Here is a 23372-nt window from a genome sequence, read left to right as displayed (position 1 = left end):
TCAGTTGATTACCAAGCCTACAGAGCCATCAGCAAATTGCAGAAGATGATAGCATTACAATTATGTGGGACATTCAAATGCCAAGTATAAGTAAATGACAGAAGTCCCAACTAGCAAGTAAAGAAAAAACACACAGATAGTTTTAGGATTATAAAAGGCTATCACATTGCCGGTAGGGGGCCTGGCATTGCATCAGTGCCAAAAGTGGCATCCAGTGGTGTCCCCAAAGCCATATATCGCTCACCCCGGCACAAGGACATCAGTTAATTTTTTCCTGGTCTTTTGGTGCAGATCTGGAGCTCACTCTCTCAAAGATTCTTGAGTTTTCCCACAGAAATCTTTCCACCAAGTGCAATACCCTGTCTTCTCTCAAGAGATCAGTGTTCAGGCCCTGTATTGATTGGGAAGGACAGGTGTCCCTCACAGATCCCCACTTCATCTGCCACTTGTGCCTCAGTTCAGACCACGACGCCTGGTCCTCTAACTCCTGCCAGAGCAAGCACCCAAAGCCCATCAAGGACATGAGGCGAGGCTCTTTATGGCCCGGGTCAGGGACAGGGAATGCAGTTGACACACTTCCGATCACACTACAGCTCAAAACGTTAAAGAGGCAGGCAGTAGCTCAGTGTTACTGGCTTTGGAAGCTGGAGACTATATGGTGTCACTCAACCTGCAGGATACGTACTTCCACATTTCGATACTGCATTTGCATCAGAGGTATCTTGTTTTGCTGTGGGTTCTATGTGTTGTGCTCCCATTTGAATTCAGACTTGGATCATCAAAGGTGGTATCTCCCAATCTGCAGTCAAGAGTAGCCCTAATGTTCGAGCTGAGTTTCTCAACAAATGGGCCAAAACCCATCCAATGCCCTTCCAATGACTCCACTTTGTAGGGTCAGTCCTGGACACTACTCTACCCCATACCTTTCCTCCTCCTCAGAGGATTGCAGACATTCGAGGGAAATGGTTCCCTCTTTTCAACTGAATGCAAAAGTCCCAATTCTGTAGGTCCTCGGACTCCTAGGACTTCCTGCGTTCTCCTAGTCTCCTAGTCCCATATGAATGTTGGTACGTGTGGGCCCTACAGTGGTGCCTCTGCGGGCAGTGGCTATAGTACGGGGAGATCTGTTGGACTTCGTCATAATCTCTATCAGTGCTGCAGCAGAAGTGGCTAAGTGGGGGAATGAGGTGAGCCTGAGTTGCAACATGGCCTTTTCTCCCCCTTCAGCTGTGGCTACGGTAGTAACGAATGCTCCCCTTTCAGGGTTAGAAGCTCACCTAGATCATCTGATGATCAGAGTTTGTTTGGTTTCTGGAAGAACAGGTTCTGTTGGAACTGCAGGCAATGTGGCTGGCACTCAAGGCCTTCTCCTCCACCCACGGTCAGTCCGTCCAGATCCTAGCAGACAACTACGCAGTGATGTGCTACATCAATAAGCTAGGGGGAATACGGTCTCATCTCTTTTGCCTGCAAGAATTGAGACTGGTCTTGGGCACTCCACCAAGGGATTTGGATCACCACCGACCACCTAACGGAGTGTTCCTGAATTTCAGAGTTGACAGTCTCAGCAAGCATTATCTTGCTGACCAGGAGTGGCATCCACAATGGATATTAGTCAAGGGCATCTTCACCCGGTTGGGTACTCCTCAGGTGGATTTGTTCACTTTTCGGAAAATGCTCAATGTCAGCAGTTCTGTGCCCTCCAGTATCCATTCATGGGTGTCTTTGTGGCCACATTTCAGTTTAGGTGGAACTTTCAACAGCATTACACATTTCTTTTGATTTCTTGGGTTCTGTAGAAGTTACACGAAACTGGTTGCAAGTCTTTCTCATCACCCTTGATTGGCCAGCGGGAGTGTGGTTTGAAGACCTTCAGCGCTTCTCCATATGTCCCCTTCAGCAGCTGACATGCAGACTAGACGTTGTCTCCCAGTCGGAGGAAATGGTGCTACATCCCACTTTCCAAGCCCTTCTCCTTCATGCCGGGAGATTGAGCGGGGACATCTGAACTCCATGCAGCTGCCACCAGAGGTGATAGACATCATCTTGTCAGGGTGTCGACCCTCCAACAAGCCCATCAGAACAAGAGGTTACTAAGCTGCGGTAACAATCTTTTTGGGGTATACTCTATCTACCTGCAGATTCCTCATTGACCCATCCACCTCCCCATTGGAGAGTTAATAAGTTCCCAAATGTCAATCTGCTGGCCTTGAATCTGGAAAAAAAAGAATGAAAACTGATGTGCTTGTGGCTGTATGGCTTTGGTGACATCATCAAACCCCACTTCTGGGCCTGATGTGAACGAACGCTCCCTACCGGAGATGTGAGAGCTTTGAAGTTTCTAGAGTGGTGCCTGAGAGTGTTCTACAGGTGAGGAATCTGCAGGCAGAAAAGGGTATCCACCACAAAGATCGTTACCACAGGTAGGCAGTAAGGATGTTTGAATAATTGAAATGGTTTGTTGATTGATAAGAAATCTGTCTCTAGTTTTCAGTTCAGATGTGCAGAATAAGGATCTGCACATAGTCGCTCACACATCTAGTTGTGTGTCTCCAAGGAGACAGATAACAAGAAAACAGAATTGCATTTTGCAAGCTGCTTTTGTCAATGTATTGTTGCCCTTAAAATGAAAATAATGCTATTTAAAAAAAAAAGAAAAGCTAATGTGAGGAATTGTAAATATGTAATAACTTTCCTCCTAATATCACATGACCCAAGTGTTCTGTAATAATTGAAACATACTGAAACTAGGGAGAAGTTGTCTAAGTATGTACGTTTTTGGTCATAAATTGACATCATTAGCCTAACAATTCATGTCATTCATAGGTTGGAGGAAGCTATTGGAACATAGTTGTGAAAGTTTCATTTAATCATTAGCGTTTTCAGCTATGGATTGCCTTAAGTTAGTTTTTAGACATTGGATGCAAGTTATACTTTTGGTGCAGCAGTTCCTTGTTTCCCTACTACTGTTTATAAATAGATTAACTAATGTTAAATGCATTTTTGTCATTGATGTATTCTTCTGTACTGCTGATGTAACAATTTTATGTAATGTACACTAATGCACATTAATTCTAAAATAAATCTTGATTGATTCATTCACTCACATTCTGTCAACTCTTCAGTGATTTTTTTAGTTTAGAAGAGAGAATACTGCAATGTATGTCTGGGACAGTGATTCTTAACCTGTGGTCCGGGGAACCGTGGAGGTCTGTGAAGCCTACTCAGGTCTGTGACTGCTTAGAAAATCAAAGAATATTAAAAGATTATTAACGTGTATCTAAGAAAAGGCTCAACATGTACAACTGAAACATTTTTACACATTCTGTAAATGTGAAGGAATTTGAAATTGGAGGCTGAAAATTAAGTTGCTGTCCTCAGATTGATCTGTGGGAGCAATGCAAGCGCATCAAACAGAATATAGTATGGACGATGAGTGGCCTCAGATTGATCTGTGGGAGCAGTGCAAGCGCATCAAACAGAATATAGCATGGACGATGAGTGGCCTCAGATTGATGTGTGGGAGCAGTGCAAGCGCATCAAACAGAATATAGCATGGACGATGAGTGGCCTCAGATTGATGTGTGGGAGCAGTGCAAGCGCATCACACAGAATATAGCATGGACGATGAGTGGCCTCAGATTGATGTGTGGGAGCAGTGCAAGCGCATCAAACAGAATATAGCATGGACGATGAGTGGCCTCAGATTGATGTGTGGGAGCAGTGCAAGCGCATCAAACAGAATATAGCATGGACGATGAGTGGCCTCAGATTGATGTGTGGGAGCAGTGCAAGCGCATCACACAGAATATAGCATGGACGATGAGTGGCCTCAGATTGATGTGTGGGAGCAGTGCAAGCGCATCACACAGAATATAGCATGGACGATGAGTGGCCTCAGATTGATCTGTGGGAGCAGTGCAAGCGCATCACACAGAATATAGCATGGACGATGAGTGGCCTCAGATTGATCTGTGGGAGCAGTGCAAGCGCATCACACAGAATATAGCATGGACGATGAGTGGCCTCAGATTGATCTGTGGGAGCAGTGCAAGCGCATCACACAGAATATAGCATGGACGATGAGTGGCCTCAGATTGATCTGTGGGAGCAGTGCAAGCGCATCAAACAGAATATAGCATGGACGATGAGTGGCCTCAGATTGATCTGTGGGAGCAGTGCAAGCGCATCAAACAGAATATAGCATGGACGATGAGTGGCCTCAGATTGATGTGTGGGAGCAGTGCAAGCGCATCAAACAGAATATAGCATGGACGATGAGTGGCCTCAGATTGATCTGTGGGAGCAGTGCAAGCGCATCAAACAGAATATAGTACGGACGATGAGTGGCCTCAGATTGATCTGTGGGAGCAGTGCAAGCGCATTGATCTGTGGGAGCAGTGCAAGCGCATCAAACAGAATATAGTATGGACGATGAGTGGCCTCAGATTGATCTGTGGGAGCAGTGCAAGCGCATCACACAGAATATAGCATGGAAGATGAGTGGCCTCAGATTGATGTATGGGAGCAGTGCAAGCGCATCAAACAGAATATAGCATGGACGATGAGTGGCCTCAGATTGATGTGTGGGAGCATTGCAAGCGCATCAAACAGAATATAGTATGGACGATGAGTGGCCTCAGATTGATTTGTGGGAGCAGTGCAAGCGCATCAAACAGAATATAGTATGGACGATGAGTGGCCTCAGATTGATGTGTGGGAGCAGTGCAAGCGCATCAAACAGAATATAGTATGGACGATGAGTGGCCTCAGATTGATCTGTGGGAGCAGTGCAAGCGCATCAAACAGAATATAGTATGGACGATGAGTGGCCTCAGATGGATTAGAAAAGCTCCAAACTTCCTATTAAAATTTAAATGTTGATTTTTCATATTTTTTGGGACATTAAATAAAATATTTCTTTGTTTGTGTATTTGTTTGGTAAATGTTTGTTTTTGTGTTTTTTTGTACCTAATTCTGTGGTCCAAAAATCAAAAATGCTTAGTCCGGGGTCCCCGGCTTCCACTAGTGACTCAGTGTGGGCCCCCAGATTGCAGTAATGACGCAGGGGTCCATTAAAGTCAAAAGGTTAAGAACCACTGGTCTAGGGTCTTCCTCATGAAGGAGGTGTCAAAAGCCTGACATTGTTGGAGAGTCCCAGCTTAAAGTGGATGAAGAGACTCCTAGGCAGAGGATTTCAGTCTCAAACCTGTTGATCGCCTCATCCTTATCTTCACTGATCGTAGTAGGTGAACTGGATCAGGTCCCCATCTCCCTTGTACAGATGGACCGCTAGCTGGGTGAGTTCATCACACATTTCAGTAAAAAGATTTCATGGTGTAAAGAATGAATGCAAGGCATCGTGTAAGCATTGAGAAGGAGGGTTCGGGCAACACCAACTCCTGCGTGACTCTCCCTACTCGTACTGCAAAGAGGAGTGCGATCGTTTATATGCTAACAGCGCCCCTGTATGAACATCTCTCTCTGTCTCTTTCAAACCCAACCTATTCTTCACTCTGTCCAGCATTACCTGTAGGCGACCTGTGTGTCAACACAGGACTCTCTTCTTTCAAACCAAAACTATTCCACACTACCTCTTGCAGCACCTGTAGAAGACTCGTAGGTGAACACTTCAGGCAAATTCAACAAAACTAGGACTGCTGACCGACCCGATCACTGGCCATAGAGATCGACCAGGGCTTGTTTGGTCACACTGTGGTACTCCTTTAGACATTGGTGACCACTGCCTAAAGACTAGGTCTTGACACTACCAGTGGTTGGTGGTAACTGATTAAAGTAGTGTGTGATAAGTCCTTATACCTGACCCGCAGTGGGGAGACTGGCTGCTGGCTCTTCCTTGTACATCTCAGCAGTATTCCGTGACTGGCATTTGGGTACCTCTGTGTGTAAGTAATCCTAAATTTGTAGGGTGCTTCATAGGATTACCATTAGTGTTGTGGTTGGCATGTCCGGTGCACAGTGTCAATTTGTGTTCGCCTGCCCTTGGTGCCTACCTGTGACCATCTGGCATCATGGTTTTTCATTTTTCCCTAGTGTCACACTGATCTGGTGTGTGTGTGTGAAGGGTTAGGCCTGCCCGTTGACCTAGAGGGTCAACCGAAGCATGCCCTCATTTGTTGTTGGACAGTGGCCTAAAATCCCAGTCATGGTTTTATCATGTAAAGCGGTGATGGCTTTTTTGAGAATCAGTCGCTGTGAACAGACCTTTTTATCTACGTCACAGGAATGGAGGCCTACTGGCCACTAGTGTAAAGTTCTGCTTTTATGCACTAACCCAGGTCCTGGTGCTAACATCCTGTGCTTGTTGTCATGTATGCGTTCATGTGCTACCTGTATGAGACATTCATTGTGTGTACCAGTAAACCAGAGACTTGGGGCCATATTTATACTCCGTTTGCGCCGAAATTGCGTCGTTTTTTTTGACGCAATTTCGACGCAAAACTAACGCCAACTAACGCCATATTTATACTATGGCGTTAGAGGCGAATAGCGCCAAAGTTCCCGGAATGTGCGTCATTTTTTAGCGTGAACCCCTTCCTTGCGTTAATGATATGCAAGGGAGGCGTTCCCGTCTAAAAAATGACTCCCAGGCCTTTACGTGGTATTTATACTCCCGGGCAAAAGAGACGCCCGGGAGTTGGCGTGGCTAAAAACGGCGCATTTGCGCCACTTTTTAACGCCTGCTCAGGGCAGGCGTTAAGGGGCCTGTGGGCTCAAAATGAGCCCACAGGTGCCCTCCCATGCCCCCAGGGACCCCCCCTGCCACCCTTGCCCACCCCAGGAGGACCCCCAAGGATGGAGGGACCCACCCCAGGGACATTCAGGTAAGTTCAGGTAAGTTTTATTTTTTTATTTTTTATATTTTTTTTTGGTGGCATAGGGGGGCCTTATTTGTGCCCCCCTACATGCCACTATGCCCAATGACCATGCCCAGGGGACAGAAGTCCCCTGGGCATGGCCATTGGGCAAGGGGGCATGACTCCTATCTTTACAATGATAGGAGTCATGTTGATGGGGGATGGGCGTCGAAAATAAATGGCGCAAGTCGGGTTAAGACGATTTTTTCGACGTAACCTGACTTGCCCCATTTTAAGACGCCCATGCGCCATTTTCCCCCTACGCCGGCGCTGTCTGGTCTACGTGGTTTTTTCCCACGCAAACCAGGCAGCGCCGGTCTGATTGCGCCGTCTAACGCCATTCCATAAATACGGCGCCCGCATGGTGCTTCAGAATGGCGTTAGACGGCGCAAAACTTTTTGACGCTAAACTGCGTTAGCGCAGTTTAGCGTCAAAAAGTATAAATATGGGCCTTGGAGACCTGTGGGTTTCATTTTGGAAGTCCTGGACCTGGCCATGGGTATAAGATGGGTTTGTGTTTTTTCCTAGAAAGTGGGTTTGTTTTCATGAAGTTCCTGAGGATGGATGGAGGAGGCCTGGACACTGAAGTGGGGAAAAAAAAAACAGGGCTCTCTTTTGAAATTTGAGTGGCTTCTTTTGCTACGAATGTGAATTTGTCTTCCTGAGCATTGCCATTTGGTAGATGGTGGGGTGAAGTGTGGGACCGCTGTCTCTGTAGTTCAGGGTGTGAAGGTTCCTTTAGCTGAGGCAGGTCTTTAGTGTGTTTCTTGATCGTTGTTGTGTGTGACTGTTGATAGCCAGGTGCAGAAAGCTCACAGCTATTTGCTCCTCCGTTGTGGGTAGTCCAAACTGGAAACAACCCTGCTGTGAAGAGCATTACTACACAAATGCTGTGTGTGGAAGACATCCTAGAGAGGACACGTCACTGAAGAACAAACTATTATAGAGTCCAGGAGGCAAGACTTTCAGTGTCACCGTGCGATACCTTAGAATTTGGGGGATGTCGGATTGGGACATAATAGCTGGCAGTCGGCTGAGGGCGCTTCGTACCAGGGCTGGCACTGGGTGGCCAGCATAAAGAGGAGTGGCAGTCCCCCAACTTAGCACCTCAAGGCCTAAGGGAAAACGTAACCACTAGCTCCCCACACCACCTGGGAGGCAGGGGGTTGCAGTGGAGGAGCCGTTGAGAGACCGGTGGTGAGAGAGTTGTTACAGGCCTTGAAAGTAGGAACAATTTGTGCTGTGATGTGCTTCATTATCAGGTGTTTAAAGGCAATATAACGCACTCAGGCAGGGTATATGTGCTAAGTGATATGCTTCATTACCAGGCGTTTAAAGACAATATAACACACTCAGACAGAGTGATATGCTGCGCATGGAGCTGCCTAAATACTGACGGTCGGCAACTTCATTTTACAGCCTATCTGTGGCCCATCCAATTACAAGGTCATCTGATTTACCACAGTCCTGGAGCTTTCTTCATGGAGATGTCATCAGCTCAAGGCAGGTGAAAGCTCTGGGCGAAAACCAGGAGAAATGAGGATTTACAAGGGGAACCAAGTGCAGAATTATCGAATTGTCCAATTAATTATCATTTCCAAGGATTCCTCTTGTAATTGCTGGGTAATTCTGCCTCCAGAGTTCCCTGCATTCACAGTATCAGTAAATCGAGGAGGCCCTTGGAGAGGGGTAGGAGGGCTGTCTTTACTCAAGCTTTGACATATATGTCACCCAAGTTGGTCAAAAAAAGGAAGCCTACTTTCTGGCAAATCAGTCTCTTGGGCCCAGATTTAAGAGGGCCTAGCACCATTCTAACGACACATTAGTGTCATTGTTTTGACGCTAATATGGCGTTAGATGGCCAACACCGTGCCATTTTTACAAAGTTGTGCAATGCATGCATTGTGCCACTTAGTAACCCTTTGCACTACAGTATTCCTACGTCGGGCATAATGTATGCAAAAGGGGTGATCCCCTGTTAGGAGGGACGAAAGAATGGCACAAAGAAATCTAAAAGATTTCTTTGCGTCATTGTTTTTGGCACTTTTAACGCCTGCTCTGAGCAGGCGTTAAAAGGAGGCTCCCATTGGTTACAATGGACCTCTGGGTGCTTTGCAGGATTAGCGTCAAAATGTTTGACCTTAATCCTGCAAAGCGCCGAACTATTCTGATGCTAGTTCCCTAGCTACCGCCATGGTGCGTCGTATCTTAAATATGGCACACACATTGTGGTGCTAAGGGGCGCAAGAAAAGTGCAGCTGCACTAGGTGCAGCACCTCTTTTCATAATCTGCCCCTTAGTCTCCACAGTCTGTCTATCACCCTCTCTGACTTCTCATTTCCTCAGTGATTGCAGAGTTATTAGGCAGGACCCTCTCAGTAAGAGTGCAGACTGGTGTTGGACAAGCTGGCTGTGGACGTTGTGAAATGATTCAGTTTGTGAAGGTCGCAGCGCCTGTTCATCTTTTTTACTCCCTCAAGGTCCCTTCTCGGTTATAAATCACTGAGTTCAACAACAGCAGGAAGTGTTGGGTCCGCGGCGATGGTTCTACCCTTGTCACCCTGTGCTCCTGGGCAGGCCGGCTGGACGCAGGGCAGGGATGCTCCTCTGCAATAAACACCCGTAAGATAGAACTACACCAAGGAGAACAGAGCAGTGATCAGTGGAGTGTGAATAATCTGCCCTGGTAATTACAGGGCAGCAGCCCGGCCAGTCCATTGCTTGCTCGCCCACCGTCCCACCTCAGAGAGGAACAAGGAACATGCAAATCCGACCTTCTCCAGAAAGGGCAGAGACGCCTGCCCTGCCAGGCCAGACCCCCTCTGATGTTAGCTCTGTCCTGCTGAGGGCTCGGCTCAGTCCTTGTGCATTCCTCTGACACCCTCGTCCTGTGCACTTTTGTCTTGGCTGCTATCTCATGATATCTATTTTCCTTTGTCATTACATTGGCATTATTTTTGTTATCCTATGTGCATTCTACTCTCTAGAGTCCCCGAGGCCTTCACGCATCTCTAGCAGTTTTCTCTTGGGGCATTTTTTCGTCTGTGTCTTGTATCTTCGCCGTATTGTAATACAGCATCGTCCAATGCTCCTGCATGCGCTCCGTGCCAGTCTGCAAGCAAGGGTAAGATACGGGCACCTAAGGGAGCTCACAGACTCCTTGCCATTGTCCAAAGGCGCGCGCCAGGGCTGCGTTGTGCCCCCTTTACTCACCCTGTATATTCATTCCCTGTGATCTCACCTGCAGTGCCCCTGCATCTAGGACTTTGCGACCTCTGGTAAACGCATTCGTGGTATTTACGACCAGTTTAGATCTTATGAGTGATGTGAGTGAGTCCCAGGTCATGGTTTGTGCCTAAACAGCAGCGCCCGGGCCACGGCGCACGGATCTCTCCTGACAGCTCTGACAGATTCTCCTATGGAAGTATCTGCGTCTTTTCTGCTGGTCACAGTCCTCTGATGTCAACAACGCTTGCTTAAGTTCACCAGATCTTGAGTCCCCCTCTGGGCGCTCAGTCTCACCCCTACTTTGAAATGTACAGAAGCCAGTGTGCTCCCCCTCAGGGTTCAGTAACTGAGGGAACTTACAGAGAGAGTTAAACTGCTTCCTCAGTGTTATGTTCTAAGGACTCTTCCACCGAGGAGTTAGTAAAGGGGAATGCTGTTAATTCCCCCTCGATAGTAATCCTCGATGGTGGAGTCCGTAATTAGGTTAATTGGTTAATTATGTGTTTGGTTACTGAATAAGTACCCGGGGAAGGCTTTCCCCAGTGTGTGGAGCAACGGAGCGTGTCGAGTCCGTTGTTCTTCCCGGATGTTCTCTGACGGCGACAGAACAGTCAGGAAGGTGTTATCACTTCCACCTACTTCCTCTGCTTACATTACACATGAGGAGTGCGCTTCAGAAATCACATGAAACGGGCCCCCACTCTCTGCCTTTCAGTGTGGACCAACCCGGGGGCCACTCAATCTTGTATCATCAAAGACTGCCCAAGGCCTCCAGTATTCCCTGGCTGGCATTCGCCTCGAGAACTTTAAAGAGTATGTGCTTTTCCACCTTTTCAAAAGCCCATCCTCAATTCTTGTCCAGGACAGGAAAACTGTGAAGGCCCAGTTTCTGGTGAGTGCTTCCCTTATGAGGCAAGTGGCTGAAATGGTGATCCTAAATGTTGAGGAATATTTCACATTGAGGTCAGACGCAGGCTTGGCATTTTATCAGCGTTTGCCATTGGTCAGATGCGAAAGACTACTCCTGGTTTTGGGCTGGGACGATCATTCATCAACTCTGTTTTCTGTTGGGACTTTAACACACCCTGACATCTCACATTTATCCTTGTGACAGGTTTCTACTCAATCCCATGTTTTTTGCCAATTCTATTTATCTTTTGATAAAAGTTTTTTCCTGCTTAAAAAGACTTAGGGCCTGATTACGACTTCAGCGGAGGGTATTAATCTGTCCCAAATGTGACGGATATCCCGCCCGCCGAATTACGAGTCCATTACATCCTATGGAACTCGTAATACGGCGGGCGGGATATCCGTCACATTTGGGACGGATTAACACCCTCGCCGAATTCGTAATCAGGCCATTAGGCTCTCATTACAACCCTGGCGGTCGGTGATAAAGCAGCGGCAATACCGCCAACAGACTGGCGGTAACCAAAATGAAATCATGACCAGGGCGGAAACCGCCCACACAGACAGACACTTTAACATACTGACAGCCATGGCGGTAGCAACAAGCACTGCGGCGGTACCGCCAACAGCCAGGCGGAAGACCATGTACTGCCCACCATATCACAACAGGCCTATCCGCCACCTTTTCCAGGGTGGCACGAACGACATCAAAAGCATGGCAGAAACATTACACAAAAGGAAAACGACTCACCTCTGGAGACTCAACGAAGAACCACAACGCCATGGAGCACGAGTTGCACCTCTTCCCCTTGCTGCTATACGTCTATCTGCATCACGAGCACCAACGCTGGCGAAGATGACGATGGTGAGTACAGCCGCCTACCACAAAAGGGAGGGGGGAAGAAAAAGAGAGTGACACACACACGCAACACACAACACCCCCACCCCCAACACCATACACACAAACAGATGCAGTAATATTACATATCTACCCCCCACCCCTCAGGAATAATGCAAGGACAAAATGAAGTGGTTCAAGTGAGTGTAATAAAACCAATTTGTATAAAATTGAGATTAAAAAAACAAACAGTACATACAGATATATACAAATGGAGGGAACTGCCCAGTCCGTAATGTCCGTGGGCCACAGGGCCACATCACAGAGGCCAAGGCCTCACCTTACTCCTGCAGCAACACGGAGAGAACACTGCAGGGGCATCAGGTCCAAAATACACAGGCACCTCAGGGGGACGGGGAACAGGGGGCACCTCAGACGGAAGATGGTACAACATCACTGGTCCTGGAGGGGGCAACATGCCCTATGCGATGTCCTGGGGAGTGCAAAGCCACTGTCTCTCTAGTGGGTGGTTTGCCCACTGCTTTGTCCTGGGGAGTGCAAAGCCACAGTCTCTCTAATGGGTGGTTTGCCCACTGTTTGGTCCTGGGGAGTGCAAAGCCACAGTCTCTCAAGTGGATGGTTTGCCCACTGCTTGGTCCTGGGGATTGCAAAGCCACAGTCTCTCTAGTGGATGCCTTCTCCACTGCTTCTGGAGGTGGCCTTGTGCCCAGTGTGCTTCATCCTTGCAAGGAGGGGGTGAGTGGATGGCTTCTCCACTGGTTCTGGAGGGGGCCTTGTGCCCAGTGTGCTTCATCCTGGCAAGGAGGGGGTGAGTGGATGGCTTCTCCACTGGTTCTGGAGGGGGCCTTGTGCCCAGTGTGCTTCATCCTGGCAAGGAGGGGGTGAGTGAATGGCTTCTCCACTGGTTCTGGAGGGGGCCTTGTGCCCTGTGATGCAGCACTTGGGGTGTGCAAGGTCACAGTCTCTCACCTGGGAGTCACACCGACTGGATTTGCAGGGTCCAGGACGCACGACAGCCCATGTATGCAGGACTACACAGTGCCCGCCAGTGGTGACGGCTGCTCAGTGGTGGCTGGGGCGGTTCTGGTGTCGGGGATGCCAGTAGTGTGGGGATGTTCCAGCCCTTCTCCTGCAGCCTGGTCAGGCTGTCCACTGGGGCTACTGCTGCTGGTGGCGGTGCTGGCGGCAGTGCTGGCAGTGGTGTGGGGAGGCTCCAGCCCTTCTCCTGCAGCCTGGTCAGGCTGTCCACTGGGGCTGCTGGTGGCAGTGCTGGCGACGGTGCTGACAGTTGTGTGGGGAGCCCTCCAGCCTGGTCTGGCTGAACCGCCATGGTTGGTGGTGGGGGGTCAGGATCAGTCCAAGCACCAGGCCTCCTGTCCTTCCTGCCTGCAGGTGCAAGCCCCTTGCCCTTCCCCTTTGCCGCTGGTGGTGCAGCCTCCTTGCCCTTCCCCTTCGCAGCTGGTGGTGCAGCCTCCTTGCCCTTCGCCGCTTGTGGTGCAGCCTCCTTGCCCTTCCCCTTTGCCGCTGGTGCAGGCACACTGTCTGTGCTGATGGTTGGTTCCCTGGAGACACTCCCACCGGCAGTAGCTGCCGACACTGCTTTGGCGTGGACTGGGTGGCTGAGGTGCGTGCTTGGATTTTCACCACCCTGGCTTGACGTGAGGGACGGGGGGAGGGGTAGGGAAGAGGTCAAAGGTGGCTAGGAAAACCTTCTTAGGGACAGTGGGGCGGGAAGATGGAGATGGTTTTGGAATGGAGGAAGAGGTAGTGGTTGTAGGAGGTGTCAGTCTGCTGTGTTTGGGTGCTGGTGCATGTGTTGGATGCTGTTGTGGGGTGGATGGCTGTTGGGTGTCTGGGTGCTTGCGTTTGTGTTCTTTGGGAGGAGGGGGCACAGACACAGTGGGAGAGGACACGGGGGACGTGTGCATGAATGTGGGGGTGGTGACTGCCAGTGAGGGATGTGTAGTGATAGGTGTGCTGGTGATGGTGGTAGTGGATGAGGATGTAGTGCATGCAGGTGTGAGTGGAGACGCTACTGGGAGGGAGGTGGGCGACGAGGAGGAGGGGGCCACAGTGGAGGCAGTGGATGTTGGCATGTCTGCATTTGGATGTTGTTTGTGTGAGTGCCTGTGGGATGATGTGTGATGCTTCTGTTTGCCTGAGCCACTCCTGTATGTTGGTCTGTATATGTGCTTGGGATAGGTTGGGGTTGTGGGAAATGGGACTGGGTAGTAGAAGTTGGAGGGGGGAGGGTAGAGTGTAGAGACAGGGAGAATGGCTGCCATCAGGGAGGAGGCAAGAGCCTGGATTGATCTCTGTTGGGCCGCCATGCCAGAGTGAATGCCCTCCAGGGATGCACTTGTTTGTTGCGTATGGCCTGCCAGCCCCTGGATGGCATTCACTATGGTTGACTGCCCAACAGAGATGGATCGCAGGAGGTCAATAACCTCCTCACTCAAGGCAGCAGGGCTCACTGGGGCAGGGCCTGAGGTGCCTGGGGCGAAGGAGATGCCCACCCTCCTGGGTGAGCGGGCATGGGAAATATGCTGATGGGCTGCTGGGAGGGCGGTGCTGGAATGGGGGTGGTGGCTGTACCTGTAGTTGGGGAGGCACAGAGGTGTCCACCACCACCAGGGAGCTTCCATCAGAGCAGGATTCACTGTCAGTGCTGTCCCCTCCTGTCTCCACCATGGTGCTCCCCTCGCCCTCCGTCCCACTGGTGCCCTCACCGTTGGTGGATTTGGCCTCATGGGCCCTGTGGGATGCAGCTCCCTCCGTCGCCGGTGCCTCTGCTCCTCCGCCAGATGATGCTAATGCACAGAAGGACAGGGTGACAAAACAAAAAGGGGGGGACAAAGGATACACTTGGTCAATGCCAGCTACAACACCACTGTTGGCGTAAACGGCACACACACACACACACAGGGAACAGCCCTACACACTAGGCAGCACACTACCAGTCACAATGCTAGTGTCAAAGCCCAGCTCACCTGAGTTCTTGTTCAGTTCTGATGGAGGTTGAAGACAATCCGACCCCACCCTGAAACTGCTTGTTCCAGCACACTAGTTTTTAAAACAGTGCACTAAGAACAGAAGCTCAAGGGAAGGGGGGAAGTGGATAAAATAAAAAAAAAGAGAGACAACACCGTTCTTGCGTTTCCACTGTTGAAGTGCTGCACAAATCTGCGGCCCTTTCTGACTTCTGTAGAAACTGGTGCCTAATGAAACATAAACAAAGAACAGATAAGTGCAACCTATTCCTAAATGGGTTCCTGACTATCCCTTTATTTATTAGAAATTCTCTTCTAAAAGTACCTCTTGGATCCTGGTCTCTAGTTTCCAGGTTTGGAATGTGTTACTGCTCTGGGATGTGTTTTCTATTACTGTAAAGCTTCTAAAACATTAAACAAATACCGTTATCAGAATTACCAATATCAAACATTCATCATAATATAACTAAAGCCTAAATTCCCAATAGCAGACTCACTTTTCGCATATTTCCAGAATCTTTTATAAAACAAATACTGTACTTTTACATCAAAATACAGCATGTAATTTGTGCAAGTCCTTGATTTACTGTTTGCCTTGCTGTCAATGGTTTCCACTGTTCGATTCCCAAAAGTTCCATGAAAAAAAACAATGTCCGCTTCACAAAGTCCTGCAAAATACTCCTGCAACAAAGAGCCTGAATCACAATGCTCGTGGAAGGTACTTCGCCTCAAACTGTCTATACACGAATCCAGAAATTGCCGTCAAAGCTCCCTCAGGTAATAAAAAGTTTTGCACTTACTTGTTGCTGGCAAGAGATACTGATCAGTCTAACCTTGTCTTCTTTCTCTTTTGCAGGTTACTCGTAGGAGAGAGGCTGAGGCAAGGAGGAACCAGAAACCGGAAGAAGGAAGAGCCAGCAGCTGCGCCCATTGAAGTCAAAGAAAGTCTGTAAAGAGCAGGAGTGCCAGCGCCGAGGGATCTGTTCTCAGATAAGCGGGAGGTAGACGAGCACAAGCACTGGGTGAGGCTCGGGGGATGCCTTTTATAGACAGGGCTGGGTGTGGTTCGAAGAGCTGGGTGTGGTTTGAAGAGCTGGGTGTGGTCCTCACATGCTGCACATGTTCTTGAAAGGTGTGCAGAGTTTCAGTTATTATGCAAATGAGTTGGATTAACACATGGCCTAGGGAGGAGTGTTTTAAAGAAGCCTTGGTAAAAGCAAGGCCCAATGTGTAAACACAACAGCACATTAAACAACATACACAGAAGCCTAGGGGGGGGGAAGGTGAGATAACAAGAAAGGCTTTCAATAGTAAGTTTAAAAGGGAGCTATTACAGAACCCACTAGTGCAGTGAGAGGGGACATGCTCTTTGCTGTGTACAAACCCTAACAGTTGCCCCCCTCAAAGGCCCTCCTACAGGACGGGGTTTTCCTGGATTTTTTAAATAAAACCGTCTAATCAGCTGTGGGGCATGTACATATGATGCTGGTTCCCATGAATTCTCAGATTCATCATATCCTTTCCATTCTACTAAATAAAACAGACGTCCACTAATTCTTTTTGAGTCTTTTATGCTTTTCACTTCATATTCCAGATTTCCCTTAATTGGTATGGGTGGAGGTGGTGGTTCAGGTCGGGTTTTTGAGTTGTACGGCTTAAGCAAGGACACATGGAATGTAGTGGATATTCTTTTGGTAAATCTAATTTTACTGTTACCGGGTTTACTATGGCAGTTATACTAAAGGGTCCAATGAAACGTGGTTGCAGCTTTCGGGATCCCTCTATGTTTAGGTTTTTTGTGGAGAGCCATACCTTGTCACCAATTTTATACATTGGGGCCTCAGACCTGTGTTTGTCTGCTTGTCTTTTCATGCTTTCCTTGTACTTTAATAAATGTTTCCTGGCTTTGTCTTGTATGTCACCTAACCTCGTTAGTCTATCCGTTACTGTAGGCAACAGGGAATCTTCTAACAAAATGGGTATAGCTCTTGGATGATACCCCTGCAAGAAATAGAATGGTGAGCAAAGTAGAGCTGAATGCTCAGTATTATTATAAACAAACTCTGCTACAGGAAGAGCTTCCAACCATTCACTAGAATAATCAGCCAATAAACAACGTAGCGTTTGAAGTAAGGTTTGGTTCAGTCGTTCAGTCTGTCCATCTGTCTCTGGGTGGAAAGCAGTGGATAAGGCCACATCTATTTTCAGTTTTTCACATAATTTTTTCCAAAATCTGGAGTTGAACTGGCTCCCTCGGTCTGACACCACTTTGCTTGGCAAACCATGTAAACGCACAATTTCCCTTATAAAAATATCGGCAAATTCTGCCGCCGTGGGTAATTTCCGTAATGGTACAAAATGTGCCATTTTAGATAAAAAATCCACTATAACCAACACTGTTGTGAAGGATTTTAGAGGTGGTAAACCTACAATAAAGTCTACGCTCACAGTGTGCCAAGGTTGTTTGGGTGTTGGCATTGGTATTAACAAGCCGTCAGGAGCCTTATGAGAAGATTTATGTCTTGCACAAATTGGACAGGTAGTGACAAATTGCTTAATGTCCTTTCTTATAGTGTCCCACCAAAAGTGTTTTTGCACATTTTCCAGGGTTTTTACCCAACCAGGATGACCTGCCAACGGTGAGGCGTGATGCCAAATTATCACCTGTGTTTGTAATTCAGAGGTGGGCACTAACAGCATGTTGTCGTGATACAATAAACCTCGTTGTATTGTGTTATGGGAATCCTTTAACCAATCCTGAGGTGCTATTTGCATGTGTGCATTATATAGATCTGTGATGAAATCCTTCTGTTGTACTGGTGCCAACAACTTTTGGGGAGGAATAATGGGTTCTCCTATTTTATCTTGTTTCATGTCTGAGGTATGTCCGTATCTAGATAACACATCAGATTGAATTTGTTGTGCACCTGGTCTATAGGTTATAACAAAGTCAAATGTGCTAAAAAAAATTAACCAGCGCATCTGACGTGGTGTTAGTGCTTTAAGCGATCCAAAAAACTGTAGGTTCTTATGGTCAGAAAAGATTGTAACTGGGTACTTGGCTCCCATTAAATGGTGCCTCCATTCTGAAAAGGCTACTTTGATAGCTAGTAGTTCCCTTTCAGCCACAGTGTAATTTTGTTCAGCTGGCAATAACTTTTTGGAATAGAAGGCTATAGGATGTAACTGGCCATCTACTGCATCTCGTTGAGAGAGAACTCCTCCTAAAGCTACTTGTGAAGCATCCGCTTCAACAAAAAAGGGCAAGTCAGGATCAGGATGTTTCAGAATTGGGGCTGAAGTGAACTTTTGTTTTAGGAGTTGAAAGGCGTGTGCCGCCTCATCAGTCCAAAGAAATCGTTGCCCTTTCCGCAATAAGGTAGTTATTGGGGCCGCAATGTCTGCAAAATGTGCAATAAACCTCCTATAAAAATTAGCGAAACCCAGAAATTTCTGAATATCTTTTACAGAGGATGTTTCTGGCCAATCAGCAATAGCACTGATTTTCTTTACATCCATAGTTATTCCTTGAGGTGACAGGCAGTATCCTAAAAAGTCCACCTTGTTGACATTAAAAGTACACTTTTCTAACTTAGCAAAAAGATGATTTTCTTTTAATTTTGATAATACTGCACGAACATGTTGGGTATGTTCTTCTGAGTTCTTAGAGTAAATGAGGATGTCGTCTATGTATACTATAACACAAACGTCCAGGAATTCGTGTAGGACCTCATTTATAAAGAACTGAAAGGCCGCAGGGGCATTACATAACCCAAAGGGCATTACTGTGTACTCAAATAAACCAAACTTTGTCTTGAAAGCTGTCTTCCACTCATCCCCCTCTTTTACTCTGACCAGGTGGTAAGCTCCCCGCAGATCTAGTTTAGTGTATACAGTAGAATGTCTTAATTGATCCAACAACACAGGTATTAGAGGAAGAGGATATTTATTCTTTATTGTAGCCTTATTTAGTCCTCTATAATCGATACACGCGCGCAGGGATTTATCCGGCTTCGGGATAAAAAAGAATGGAGATGACACTGGAGATGTGGAATGACGGATGAACCCAGACTGTAGTAGGTCATCTAGGTAGGTTCTTAAGTATTTGGTTTCTTCGTCAGTCAAAGCATATACTCTGTTATTAGGTAAAGGGGCCCCTGGGATAAGATCTATACGGCAGTCATAAGACCGATGTGGGGGCAGCATACTAGCCTTTACTGGATCAAAGACGTCTTTAAAGTCAGAATATTCAGGAGGGAGACTTGGTTCATCTTGTGTAACACTAGCACAGTGTAATACTGTGCTCTGTTCTGTACCTGCTTCTTGATAGCAATTGGTTCTACAGAAAGAGGAATCCAAAGTAACAGTTCTATTCACCCAATCAATTTTTGGGTTATGAGTTGTTAACCAGGGTACCCCGAGAATCAAACCAAAATTAGGAGTATCTATCAGATCAAAGCTAATCACCTCTGTGTGCCCGTTCTGACAGACCATAACAAGTGGACTTGTTTGTTTTGTGATTAATCCAGAGGTCAATTCTGACCCATCCACTGCACATACTGCTTCTGGACAAGGCTTTAGGCACATAGGAAGTCCTAAGATTTCAGCTAACTTATTATCCACAAAATTTCCTGTCGCGCCTGAGTCCAGTAGGACAGGGAGAGAATGCCTCACTTGGGTAGTAACAATTAAAACGACCTGAATTATGAAATGTCTAGGTATATGCGGTACCCTGAAGGCTGCAGCATTAGAGGTTTGATTAAGATGTTTTCTCGAACAAGTAACCTCTCTCCTTGTCGAGCTTAATCGTTTCCCGATTCAGTTGAGGAGGTGGAGGAAACAGCACCCTTTCGTGGAGTTTTAGGCTTTACTGGACATTCTCTGGCAAAGTGACCTGCCCTGCCACAATATAAACATAATTGAAATTTTCTCCTTCTTTCTTTTTCCTCTGATGTGAGTGGACCTCTGAGTGTCCCTATTTGCATAGACTCTGGTTCAGGGAGTTTATTATCTGTGTCTTTCTTCTTGTGTCTAATAAAAGTTAACCGTGATTCCAGTTTGTATTTATCTCTCTTTCTTTCTCCTAGTCTATGTTCTAATTTCACAACTAAATCTACAAAGTCCGAATAGTCTTTTGGCAAATCAACGATATGAGCCAGCGCGTCTTTTAACTCGTCTCTCAAACCTTTATAAAAAAGGGAGACACGCTTTTCTTCTGGCCACTGTATCTCGGTGAGTAAACAATTAAAACTAGTGAGATAGGTCAATAAATCCTTGTTACCTTGTTTAAGATTTAAAAGCTCATTATCACTTGCCTGCATGAAAGTGTGTTTTGCAAAAAGGCTGGTCATGGTACGTTTAAATTGATTCCAATTATGGAGGATGGGATCATCTCTATCCACGAAAGGAATTGACCAATTGGCTGCTGTGCCACCCAAATAAGACAAGACGAATGCCACTTTCGTATCATCAGTAGGGAACTGTTGTGGCTTACAAATGAAGTGTAATTGACATTGATTGATAAAAACATGGAATTTGTTACTATCTCCATGAAAACGTTCAGGTGCTGGTAAGGGCACAACATTAGGAACATTAACAGTAACCTCAACTGGGGAAGGCAAAGTTGTATGTTTTGATGGCGCCCCTGTCTCTGAGGAGGTTTTAAACAAAGGCGTAAAAGCTGTGTTCCACTGAGATCCCCTAAATTTATACCTGCTTAAATCCTGTTTTAAAGAGGTATTCTCCATCTTTAATCTCTCTATTTCCTCTTGCATATGTTGTAAGATGCCAGACACTGATTCATTATGAGCCAAGTCCTCATTTAGGGCCTGCGCCATATCCGTGACGTCAATGCCCTCTATTTCTTCCCCGGTATTCATCGTCCACCAGAACTGAAATTTTTTAAGGCTTGTGCTTCTGTCAAAGCCCAGCTCACCTGAGTTCTTGTTCAGTTCTGATGGAGGTTGAATACAATCCGACCCCACCCTGAAACTGCTTGTTCCAGCACACTAGTTTTTAAAACAGTGCACTAAGAACAGAAGCTCAAGGGAAGGGGGGAAGTGGATAAAATAAAAAAAAGAGAGACAACACCGTTCTTGCGTTTCCACTGTTGAAGTGCTGCACAAATCTGCGGCCCTTTCTGACTTCTGTAGAAACTGGTGCCTAATGAAACATAAACAAAGAACAGATAAGTGCAACCTATTCCTAAATGGGTTCCTGACTATCCCTTTATTTATTAGAAATTCTCTTCTAAAAGTACCTCTTGGATCCTGGTCTCTAGTTTCCAGGTTTGGAATGTGTTACTGCTCTGGGATGTGTTTTCTATTACTGTAAAGCTTCTAAAACATTAAACAAATACCGTTATCAGAATTACCAATATCAAACATTCATCATAATATAACTAAAGCCTAAATTCCCAATAGCAGACTCACTTTTCGCATATTTCCAGAATCTTTTATAAAACAAATACTGTACTTTTACATCAAAATACAGCATGTAATTTGTGCAAGTCCTTGATTTACTGTTTGCCTTGCTGTCAATGGTTTCCACTGTTCGATTCCCAAAAGTTCCATGAAAAAAAACAATGTCCGCTTCACAAAGTCCTGCAAAATACTCCTGCAACAAAGAGCCTGAATCACAATGCTCGTGGAAGGCACTTCGCCTCAAACTGTCTATACACGAATCCAGAAATTGCCGTCAAAGCTCCCTCAGGTAATAAAAAGTTTTGCACTTACTTGTTGCTGGCAAGAGATACTGATCAGTCTAACCTTGTCTTCTTTCTCTTTTGCAGGTTACTCGTAGGAGAGAGGCTGAGGCAAGGAAAACCGGAAACCGGCAGAAGGAAGAGCCAGCAGCTGCGCCCATTGAAGCCAATGAAAGTCTGTAGAGAGCAGGAGTGCCAGCGCCGAGGGATCTGTTCTCAGGTAAGCGGGAGGTAGACGAGCACAAGCACTGGGTGAGGCTCGGGGGATGCCTTTTATAGACAGGGCTGGGTGTGGTTCGAAGAGCTGGGTGTGGTTTCAAGAGCTGGGTGTGGTCCTCACATGCTGCACATGTTCTTGGAAGGTGTGCAGAGCTGGGTGTGGTTTGAAGAGCTGGGTGTGGTCCTCACATGCTGCACATGTTCTTGAAAGGTGTGCAGAGTTTCAGTTATTATGCAAATGAGTTGGATTAACACATGGCCTAGGGAGGAGTGTTTTAAAGAAGCCTTGGTAAAAGCAAGGCCCAATGTGTAAACAAAACAGCACATTAAACAACATACACAGAAGCCTAGGGGGGAGGGGGGGAAGGTGAGATAACAAGAAAGGCTTTCAATAGTAAGTTTAAAAGGGAGCTATTACAGAACCCACTAGTGCAGTGAGAGGGGACATGCTCTTTGCTGTGTACAAACCCTAACAGCTAGTCACCAGACCATGGACAGGAATACCTAACGCTAATTGCAGCATACCTGACACCCACAGACCCCTGCCCAGTAGTGGATGCCTACTAGCTTGGTAGGAGTTGGTGTTCATGAGCTCCTGCCCAACATGAGACCTAACCTGCAATGTCCAGCCTGGCCTAGGGGCACCCACAGGCCCACCTCCCCCACCTGGAGACCACCCCACCATGCGCAAGTGGTGTATTGTGAACCAGTACTCACCCCCTTGTGGCTGCTGTGATGCCCTCAAACACCCATCCAGCTATGGATAGGCCAGCTCCAGTGTGCGGGCCATCAGGGGGGTCAGGGTTCGACGGGCACCCCTTTCTCGTTGGGAGGCCGTCCCCAGCTGGGCCTCTGCCGTCTTCCTTGCCTAACGTCTCAGGTCCTCCCACCGTTTGCGACAGTGGGTGCTCCACCTGCCATATACCCCCATGGTCCGCACGTCCTTGGTGATGGCACGCCATATACCCTTTTTCTGATGGGCGCTGACCTACAGGAAAAAAAATACATAGAAAAAGGTATCAGTCATACCATCCGGCCTGTTGCACTCATGGCCCAACTTTGCCCTCTCATCCCCTTACGCACAGAAATTGCCCACCACACATGCAGCACGCTGCCCAGAACCCTTCCACCAACCCCCCTTACACGAGGCCCTCACCCACAGCACTCCATGCATCCATGCCCCTTGCATCTTGCTCACAGTGTACTCATTTGTTGGTCTGGAGGCCCATACAGTATTCGGTACTGGGGTAGGACCCCATCCGTCAATCTCTCCAACTCCGAAACGGTGAAGGCAGGGGCCCTTTCCCCAGTGACAAGAGCCATGGTCGCTTCCAGCCACAGGTCACAGCAGCACTTGCAGTGTAGGTCCTCTCCTGTTAAAGGTCAGGTCGCAAGTGAGTGAACAGATAGAAAATGGCAGTCACATCCGCAGCGGTGCGTAGCGTCACTGAGGTGGTCATCCCCATTGGCCACGGTAACCCATAGGGCCCAATGACAACCAATGAGGAGATGCACGGCAGTACTCGCCCGCCTCCCGCAACGGCGCACAATGTCAACGGCATTACCTCATTTCCACATGTCCACC

The 23372-nt window shown here is 47.4% G+C and overlaps 1 pseudogene; it reads left to right on the top strand.

Annotated features, from left to right (window-relative positions):
* LOC138286906 (zinc finger protein 658B-like) overlaps positions 1-23372 on the top strand; it is a 135141-nt pseudogene that overhangs the window by 81117 nt on the left and 30652 nt on the right.

This window comes from Pleurodeles waltl, chromosome 4_1, assembly GCF_031143425.1.
Source record: "Pleurodeles waltl isolate 20211129_DDA chromosome 4_1, aPleWal1.hap1.20221129, whole genome shotgun sequence".
In the NCBI taxonomy this organism is placed as follows: Eukaryota; Metazoa; Chordata; class Amphibia; order Caudata; family Salamandridae; genus Pleurodeles; species Pleurodeles waltl.
Note: the sequence above shows the minus strand (reverse complement) of the source record. Positions and strands in the feature narration are given on the sequence as shown.